Genomic DNA, 9,936 nt, shown 5'->3' with positions numbered 1-9,936 from the left:
GAGAAGCGGCGATCGCCCGGCCAGGGCGTGGGACCCGGGCTGTATGGTGTCAGCTGTGGTTATGGTGACCCAATGGGCACCTGGACGGAAACTCCCCACCCGCGGGGGAAGGCTGGGAATGGGGAGGGACAGCCGGGGGTGGTGAAGGAGAGCAGCCTAGGGGACCAGGGTCTGTCCCTGGCCTGCTGGGTGACCTCGGGCAACCACTTTTCCTCCCTGGGCCTTATTTTTACTGGGTAAAGAACACCACTGTCCTCTGAGCCTTGTCTTTCCTGCTGAGCAAGGTGCTTTACCTATCTGTCTTGAAGTTCCTGCTTCAAAAATCAGGGATGATGATTCCTGTCCCTAAGGTTGTGGTGAAACAAAATGAGATACAAAAATAAGAAAATAGGACTGGGGAGATAGCTCAGTTGGTAGAGTGCTTGCCTCGCAAGCACAAGGCCCTGGGTTCAATCCCCAGCACCGCAAAACAAAAACAAAAACAAAAATAAGAAAATACCTTAGAAACTCCCTAGAGTGTCTCTATGGATAAAGCATAGATCTGGCAGGACACATAGTAGGAGCTTTCTAATCCTGGTTGTGACTTACTGAGCCTCTTTCATGTGCAAGCATGAATGGAGCTGGCCTCCTTCCATTCTCAGCATCCCTGTTGCTCAGGTGCTGTCTCTTCCTTTAGGTTCAGAGGGCGGACCACTCACCCTAGGCCCCCCCAGCCCGGAGCAATAGAGCCAGGATTCCCATCCAGGCCTCTGAGCCCAAGCTCTCCAAAGTGGCAGTATTGTGGTTGCCTGCCTGGCCTCCCCAGGTCTTTGAGGCAGACTTCTGAGAGGCACTTGCTGTGACAGTTGGATGGCATCTGTTCCCGGTCTTGTGTCCCCCCACCTCCACTGGTCAGTGACCTTGATGGCAGGGGCTAATGTCTCAGGCATTCCTTTTCTATAAACCTGTACTGTCACCTACTGTGCACTTGGTGTGTCATGGGGGTCAGTGCAGGGAGCTTCCGGAGTTTGGAAAACATATGAACACCAAAGGAGGGAGGGGAGCCATTTCTCCTGGGAAAACCCCTGGGAATCCCCTGGTCACCACCACCAGCAGGCCAGGCTAGTAGCCCCTCAGTGCACGGGTTTCCATGTCTTCTCTCTGAAGGGGACAATTGAAGTGGCTGCTGGGCAGGGAGGCAGACTTTTCAGGTGGAAGGGAAGATGGGGGCAGGTTATTGAGCCATGAGGTTGGGGCCCTCCCTGACTAGCATATGAGCATTGATGCCTATGGGGACAAACTTTCAGTAGGCAATGGGGCAGTACTTCTCCATATTGTAAATGGTCACACACTTGTGATTATGGCCCAGTAATTCCATTTCTAGAACATCATCCAACACAGCAAAGAGTTAACAATATTTATGGATGGTGGAGTGGTTCCTAACAGTAAGGAACTGGCACTAAAGTGACAACTAAGGGTGGGGGCAAGGGGATGACTTTGCTTTTTTGTTTCACACTTGGTTGTGGTGTTGGAATCTTACAATGAACAATCGTTCACACTTTGCTTTTTTTTTGTTTTTAAAGAGTCCTTTACCATCACCTCCCTGCCCCTACTCCATCAACGACTTTCTGATGGCAAGCTCCACCTCCTTAGGGTCACTGCAAAGCTGGTGTCACATCTTAGGTGTGCACATGCAGGTGGCTTCTCTATCAGTGTTGGAAAATCCCCTTGACATTGAGACCATCTGGAATCTTCTGGAATTGGGTTGGGAACCAGACTTATTGAATGCTTTTGCTTCCAGAATAGATAATGGTTCTCTTTTATACCTGGGGCAACAGTGAATATTTAAAAAAAAAAAAAATTCTTACAAAAGAGAAAATTGAGACCTAGAAAAGCAAATGACTTTTCCAGAACCATACAACCTATGTCTATAATAGAGCTGAGATTTGAATCCAGGCCTGTCTGACCTTGAAGCATCTCCTAACTTCTGAGGGTGTGTGTTGGGGATGCGGACAGCCACAGCCTCCAGGACTGTGCCTATTCTCTGGGCCTCTGAGGAGGAAGAACTTTTCCACCTGCTTCTCTCCAGACCATCATTTCCCGGCCATCAGCCAACCTCAGAGGCCTGAAGTTATTGCCATTTCTTTTCCTTATTGCCAGGTGGCCAAAGTCCATGAGTCCCAGCCACCCCGTGACCTTTGCCTCTGCCCCACCTGCCTAGCACTGGCCTGGGCCAGAGCTCTAGTTCCTTATCTCCACCAACTCACTGTGGCATTCTGGTCATTCTCTGTTACTCCCCAAGCCTCAGTTTCCCCAACTGTCCAATGGGGACAACAATTTGCCTTCCAGGCTTTCTGGGTTTGGGAGGCATTAATGACTTGAGCAATGTGAAAGTGGGTTGAAACCCAGCCAGAGAAACATAAATATCTCTCTTCTCTCTTCCTGGAACATTTAATGACCAGGTGTGGTCCAGTGTACTTAAATTGGAGGCCTCCGGGTGTGGCGTCCCCACTGGAGCTGTGCTGGAGAGGTGGGTTCAGGCTGCCAGTTGCTGGGCAACCCCTCCTTGCTTTAAAAAAGTCCCTCGCTCCATTTAAGAGTCCTTTTTTGGGCTGGGGTTGTGGCTCAGTGGTCGAGTGCTTGCCTAGCATGTATGAGGCACTGGGTTTGATTCTCAGCACCACATAAAAATAAATAAATAAAATTTTAAAAAGTCCTTTGACCACTAAAAATATTTATGTATATTTTAAAAAGAGCCCTTTCTCCATGTAAATAAAGTCACATAACCACATTCTATTTCATGCATATATGTACAGGTACATAAAACTAAAACCAACTAAGCATGCTTGTCCAAGAGAAGAGGAGGTAGTTATTGCTCTAAACTAATTTTTAATTTATTTTTTATTTTTTGGTATTGGGGATTGAACCCAGGGGCACTTAACCACTGAGCCACATCCCCAGCCTTGTTTTATATTTTATTAGAGACAGGGTCTAGCTGAGATGCTCAAGGCCTCACTAAGTTGCTGAGGCTGGCTTTGAACTCACCATCCTACTGCCTCAGCCTCCTGAGCCGCTGGGATTACAGGTGTGCACCACTTCACCCGACTTAAACTAATTTTTTAAACAAATATGTTTACAATCACAAATTGTGGACAGTGTGAATTGGAGAATTTGTTACATTATTTTCTATCTTTTACTTTTCTAAAAAACAAACAAGAAAAGCTCACTGTAGAAAACTTGGTGACGAAACTCAGGAAAGTGTCAAGAAGAAATCAGAACTACCCATAATCCTCTGGGCCACCGTGGACAGCCACCAGGCGCTTTTTTTGAGGGTTTCTGGTTTTGTTTTGTTTTTCCTATGTGCATATATCCTTGGTCATTTTTTTCCTCCTCCGAGATTCCTGCCACCTGATTCTGTTCTCACTACCCTCATCACCTGTGACCCTGCTTCATCCATTCAGGATTTGGATTTTTGTCCTAATGTCCTGCTCATCCATGTGAATGACCCTCTGGTACCCTCCTTGATCTCCTCAGTGACCTTCCTCATGACTCCAGCTGTCCTCTCTGGAGCCAGACCTTGAACACCTCCCTGAGGTCCCAGCCTCAAGCAAGGCACAGAGGCCCCTGGCAGACTGACTGCCCATGTTCCGACTCCCCTGGCCTCATCCCCAACTTCTAGAGGCACTGTCCTTTCCAGTCGTTAGTTCTCTCCTGGCCTGTGTACCATCAAGCCTAAACCCAAAGTGGAGTATCTGAAGGTCAGGTCAGGTGGCCTAGTGAGATGGGACTTGGACTTGGGCCAGGAGGGTGGTGGGGGAGTTAGAGGAGGGGAGATTTGAGGTGTGATTTCATGTCAGAATCCGAAAAGCACCGCTCTCACCCTGTCCTCCTTACTCCTCTCAGAGGCTCCCCCAGCTCCATAAGGCCCCGCTCCACCCCTCCTGCTCTCTCTCCTAAAACGTACAACTGCCCCTTGGCCCTCTTTGCATTTCTAGTTATTGCTTTGTCACCTCCTCTCCCTGACCCCTCAAAACTTCTGGAATGAGTTATCCTTATTTGCTGTCTTCTCTTTCCCAGCTCCAACTTCCTGCTGGGTCCACAGCAAACTGGTCTCAGTCCTCTGGGGAAGAGCCCTTGCTGTGGTCATGATGGACTTCTGACTTTGCTGCATCCAGTGGAAGCTCTGGATCCCTAACTCATTATTATTAGCCACCCCCACCCCACTTTTCCTCTTCCCTGGTCTGCTCTTGCATCTCTGGGGGTTCTTTCTCAGTCTCCTTTGTAGATTTTTGTCATCAACCTTAAGAAAGGTGGGCTCTGGGAGAGAGAGAAAGGGAGATTCTTAGTCGATGGAGACCTGAATCTACCAGGATGACCAGTCACGCTTGTCCCTTTCGTTAGACGAACAAAACCTCCAGCATATGCTTGTATCAGATTAACTAGAACAAAAACATAATTAATTTAAATGTCACCAGATTCAAACACTTACACAATGTGCCTACAAATGATTTATGGCTAGACTGTTTAACCAAAGAGAAACATTCTAAACCCCACATATTCAATGATTATCATGGGATTTGACTTTCAAAAGAGCTTGCCTGAGAACCCTCATGTCTCTTCCCAGGACAATCATATGTATAATTAGCTCAACCCAGGACATGTCACTTGTCTTCTCTGAGTGGAGAGGGGCACCTGCACTCTGCCTTTGGGGTGTGTGGACCTTTGCTGTCCTTTAATAAATCTTTTGACATGTCCCAAAATGCTTTTCAGTGGTGAAAGTTGAGAAGCCACCCAGGCCAAGTTGAGGTCCCATTCTCCTCTGAAGAGGGACCTCCTTGATGCTCTATCCAAAAGCAGCTCAACCTTTAAATATTGGCTTTTCTTTGCATTCTTTCTGCTTTCTTTATTATTCCCCTTAGCTGATTCATGGGTTTCCTTCGTATATGATTTTCTAATCACTGATCCCATGCAAGGCGGCTCCCCTGAGCATCTGACTCAAATAGCCAATTATCTTGCTGCTCCACATGGGTCACTCCACGCAGCATCTCGCGGTGATCTCAAGCTCAATAGGTACCAACTGATCCATTTATCTTCTCCCCCATCCAGTACTGTCTCAGTTGGTGGCATCACCATGCAGACAAGCCAAAAGCCTGGTAGTCACTCTTTTCTCTTTCGGCATAAAGTCAATCACCAAGTCCTGCTAATTATGTCATAACTATAACAAGGGCCTTTCTCTTTTTCTCTGCTATTATTTTGCCCTGTTCACACAGCCTCTCTTGGCCCCTAAACATTTTTCCAAACTACTGAGCAATCTTTATATCTGTCTGTGTATATATATATATATATATATATATATATATATATATATATATGTATCTCCAAATGATTTTCAACAAAGGTGCCAAGATGATTCAAGGGAATTGTCTTTCAACAAATGGAGCATGAACAACTGGGTTTCCACATGTTTTGTTTTGTTACTAAAAATTAAAACCAGGGATGCTACCACTGAACCAGACTTCCAATTCTTTTTTATTTTTATTTTGAGACAAGATCTCACTAAATTACAAATCACGAAGGTTGTCCTCAAACTTGAGATCCTCCTGCCTGGGTGGCTTAGTGAGATTCTGTCTCAAAATAAAAAATGAGGATGGAGCTTAGTGGTAGAGCACCCCTGGTTAATTCCCTAGTACTGAAACAAAAGAAAGAAAGGAAGAAAGAACAGATGGGGGAAAAAGAAAAAAGAGTGAAAAGACACTACACAGGGTGGGAGGAAATAATTGCAAATCCAGACTGTGGTAAGGGTCTAGTGTCCAGAACACTCCAACTCAATAACAAAAAGACAGACAAGCCAACTAAAAACAGACAGAACAGGTTGGGCAGTGCTTGCCTATAGTCCCAAATGCTTGGGAGGCTGAGGCTGGAGGATCTCAGCCCAAGAATTCAGACCAGCCTGAGTAACCCAGTGAGACCCAGCCTGTGGTGTGTGTGGGGCAGAATAGCTCTGGCTTCTGTGACCCCATGCACTTCAGATTTTCCTACCTCTGTAACCATTCATTCTTGGTCTCCTTAGTTGGTTTCTTCCTCCTGGACTTAGATGTCTAGGTTAAGTCCTCAATGACCCATCTTAAGGTCAAACCTTTGATCTTATCATCATTAATAACTGAATTACCTTGCATTTCAGCACTTCACTCCCTGACACCCGTCTCCTTTTTCCAGTGGGAGGGACTGAACCTAGGGCCTTATGAATGCTGATCACAAGCTCCACCCCTGAGCTACACCTCAGCCCAATCTCCTGTCTTTCCAGCTCACTTACCATCTCAACAATTCAACTCTTTGAGATTTCCATTTTCTTGACCATTCATGGTGGCATACTTGAGAATTTGGTCAATGGTCAAAGCCCTCTCTTCTTTTCTTTGTTTGCACCCTCTTTTTCAGTGATTTTAATCAGCTCCTGGGCTTTTGAACTACCAATGCATCAAGGGACTACCTATCTGTACCAACACATGTCATATATATGCATATATATGTGTGTATATATACACATATGTATATAGTCTAGTTATTGAGCATTTGAATTGTGGTTAGTGTAACTTGGAAATGGACAATTAAAATAGATGGTACATGCCAGTAATCCCAGTGGCTCAGGATGTTGAGGCAGGAGGATCATGAGTTCAAAGCCAGCTTCAGCAACTTAGCAAAGCCCTGTCTCTAAATAAAATATTAAAAAGGTCTGGGATGTGGCTCAGTGGTTAAGTGCTCCTGGGTTCAATTCCTGGTACCCAAACAAAACAAAACAAACAAACAAAAAAACATTAAATATTAAATAGGTAGAGGGGAGAGTAGATACCATATTGAACAATGGAGGTAAATTACTCCCAATCTCTAGTTAGTTACCCTGTTTTATTTTTTCCTAGGCATTTTTCTCTAGGTGAAATAATCTTATTCATTTATTAATTTTCTACTTCTATCTGTAAGAATTTTGGTTCCATGAGAACAGAAGCCTTAAGAATCTTGTTTATAGTTCATCACTCAATACTTAGTGCCTGGAAGAGCATCAAGGACACAGGGGGCACTTAATAAATATTAAATGATAAATAAAGCATTATATGAGTGTTTCTCAGCATGTGATCTATGAACCCCTGCTGGTCCTCAAACCTTTTCAGAAGGTCTATGAAGTCGAAATTATGCTCTTTATTCCCCCAAATTATTTGCATAATACTACTAAGATCTTAACTTGCCTTTTTGATGGCATAAAAGCATTTGGTTTGTTGGCCACTTACCAGAGGACAAGGCAGCACTCCAAGCCATGCTGGTAGCTGTATTCCTCCCCACCACGCACTCATGGCAAAAGAGAGGACGATACCAGTTCCATTTAAGAATTATTCCATGAAACAGCAAAGATTTTCAACTTTATTAAATCTCTAACCTTAAGCCTACTTGTTTTATCTTTTTTTTTCCTTTCCTTTCTTCTTTTTAAATTTCTTTTGTTGCAGTGCTTGGTATTAATTCCAGGGCTTCTTATCTTAGGCTAGGATGAGCTACATCCTCAGTCCCAAGTATACTTCCATACATATATATATATATTTTTTTTTTTTTTCTTTTTTCTTTTGAGACAGTCTAGCCATGTTGCCCAAGCTGGCCTTGAACTCCTGGACTCAGGTGATCCTTCTGTCTCAGCATCCCAAGTAGCTGGGACTACAGATTATGTCACTGTGCCAGAATACTTTTGATTTTTTTTTTTCTTTCTTTTTCAGTGCTGGAGATTGCCACATCTCCAGCCCTTTTTATTGTTTTTTTTGATACAGGATCTTACTAAGTTGCCCATGCTGGCCTCAAACTTGCAATCCTCCTGCCTCATAGTCCCAAAGAGCTGGAATTGCAGGCCTGCACCCCACACCCAGCTCTTTTAAATATTTTGACAGAGTGGAAAGGGTTCTTCTGCATAGTTATGTGCCATAGTTGTCTCAAGGAAAAGTCCATGGGCAGCTGTTGGAGTTGCAAACTAAGTTAGCCACTTTTTTCATGGAACATCATTTGTAGTTGAAAGAAGGATGGAAAAACATACTATGGTTGTGCAAATGCAAATATTTTGTGAACTTTTTAAAAAAAATATGTTTTTATTTTTATGTGATGCTGAGGATCAAACCCAGTGTCTCACACATGCAAGGCAAGTGCTCTACCACTGAGCTACAGCTCCAGCCCCTTGCAAACATTTTTAATTACATGAACAAAGTAAGTCTGTTACTTCAAGAGGAAAAATGACAATATTTGCTGCTAAAAGCTTTTGAATGAAAATGATAATTTTGGAAAATTTGTATCCATCACCATGATTTTGACAGTTTTCTGATACATAAAAACTTTCTGAAAATACCAGAATTAATAAATGTGATAGATCTGCATAACTTAGTAGTAAACCCATATATGCCAAGTGACTGATGCATGATGCTACAAAGTCATGCATGGATAAAAGATGCATTCAGGGCTGGGGAGATAGCTTAGTTGGTAGAGTGCTTGCAAGGCCCTGGATTCGATCCCCAGCACTGCAAAAAAAAAAAAAAAAAATGCATTCAAAGTGCAAAATAGGGGAAACTGAGGCAGGAGGATTGCATGTTCGACTTTGGCTAGGCCAAGTTAGCAAGACCCTGTCTCAAAATAAAAATTAAATAAAGGTTGGGGATATAGCCCAGTGGTACAGTGCCCCTGGGTTCAATCCCCAGTACAATGATAATAGTAAAATACTCTTCCCCTTTCTAGTTACATATCTGTGTGAGACTGAATTTTCTTCATGTGCTTGAGGCAGAATACCACATCTCTACACAATGAATGATCAATCAGATAATGGGAGTCTAGTTGCCTTTCACTAAGACAAACATTAAGATTTGCAAAAATGTAAAACAAAACCTTTCTTACTAATTTTTTTAAAGTTGGAAATAGTTGTTTTTCATTTAAAAATGTGTTATTTACGTTAACATTATGAATTCATTATTTTTATTATTTTTTTTATTGTAGATGGACACAATATCTCTAATTTTTTAAATTTTATGTGCTGCTGAGGATCAAACTCAGTGCTTCACACATGCTAGGCAAGTGCTCCACCACTGAGCTACAACTCAGTCTTCATTATTTTTATTTTTAAATATATATTTTTAAATTCTTAATTTTAATTGATAATATGGCAAATATCAATAATACCCATAGAAAACAAAGGTCTTTTAGATCACCAATCACTTTTAAGAATATAGACAGGTCCTGAGACTAAAGGGTTTGGCACATGCTGTTATAGATACAAATTAAAACCAATCAACCCCAAATACCATGGTGCATTGTGGAAGGAGAACAAGATAATAATATAATCCTGTGGATCAAGAATGGTAGGGACTCCCTACCTCAGTCGAGCCAGGCCAGTCTGACTGCTAGGCCATGTTGGAGGGCACTATGATTGGGACAAGTGTCCCTCAAAAGTCCATATGCAGGACTGGGGCATAGCTCAGATAGCTCAGCGGTTGAGTGCTTTAGCTTGTGCAAGGTCCTGGGTTCCATCCCTAGTACCACAAAAACAAAAATCCACTTTCCTACGAGATGTGTAGAGTTTCTGACTTATTCACTTTTGGATAACACCCTGACCTAATAACCAAGTCAGAGGAGTTGTGAATTAGGGTGTCTGCATCTAAACTTTGATCTCAATGTGTTGGGGAAAGGGAAGGCATCTGTCTTAGCAATGGGACTCAACTTAGGGTCTCCATCTTCACCTCTGCTTTGAGCAACAGTGAACACCAGGCATGGGGAAGGCAAGCTGGCCAGTTCTGACCACTAGGCTGCATCCCCAGTGGGATGCTCTGTACATAAGGCTAATTGTTCTCTTCATGGGGATAGGATGGAAGGGCTTGGGGGTTGCTGTGTCTCCTGCCTCCTGGCCTCTACTCCCACTTGCTTCAGCATTGACCAAAAAGAGATTTT

Source organism: Sciurus carolinensis, chromosome 1 (assembly GCF_902686445.1).
Source record: "Sciurus carolinensis chromosome 1, mSciCar1.2, whole genome shotgun sequence".
In the NCBI taxonomy this organism is placed as follows: Eukaryota; Metazoa; Chordata; class Mammalia; order Rodentia; family Sciuridae; genus Sciurus; species Sciurus carolinensis.
Note: the sequence above shows the minus strand (reverse complement) of the source record.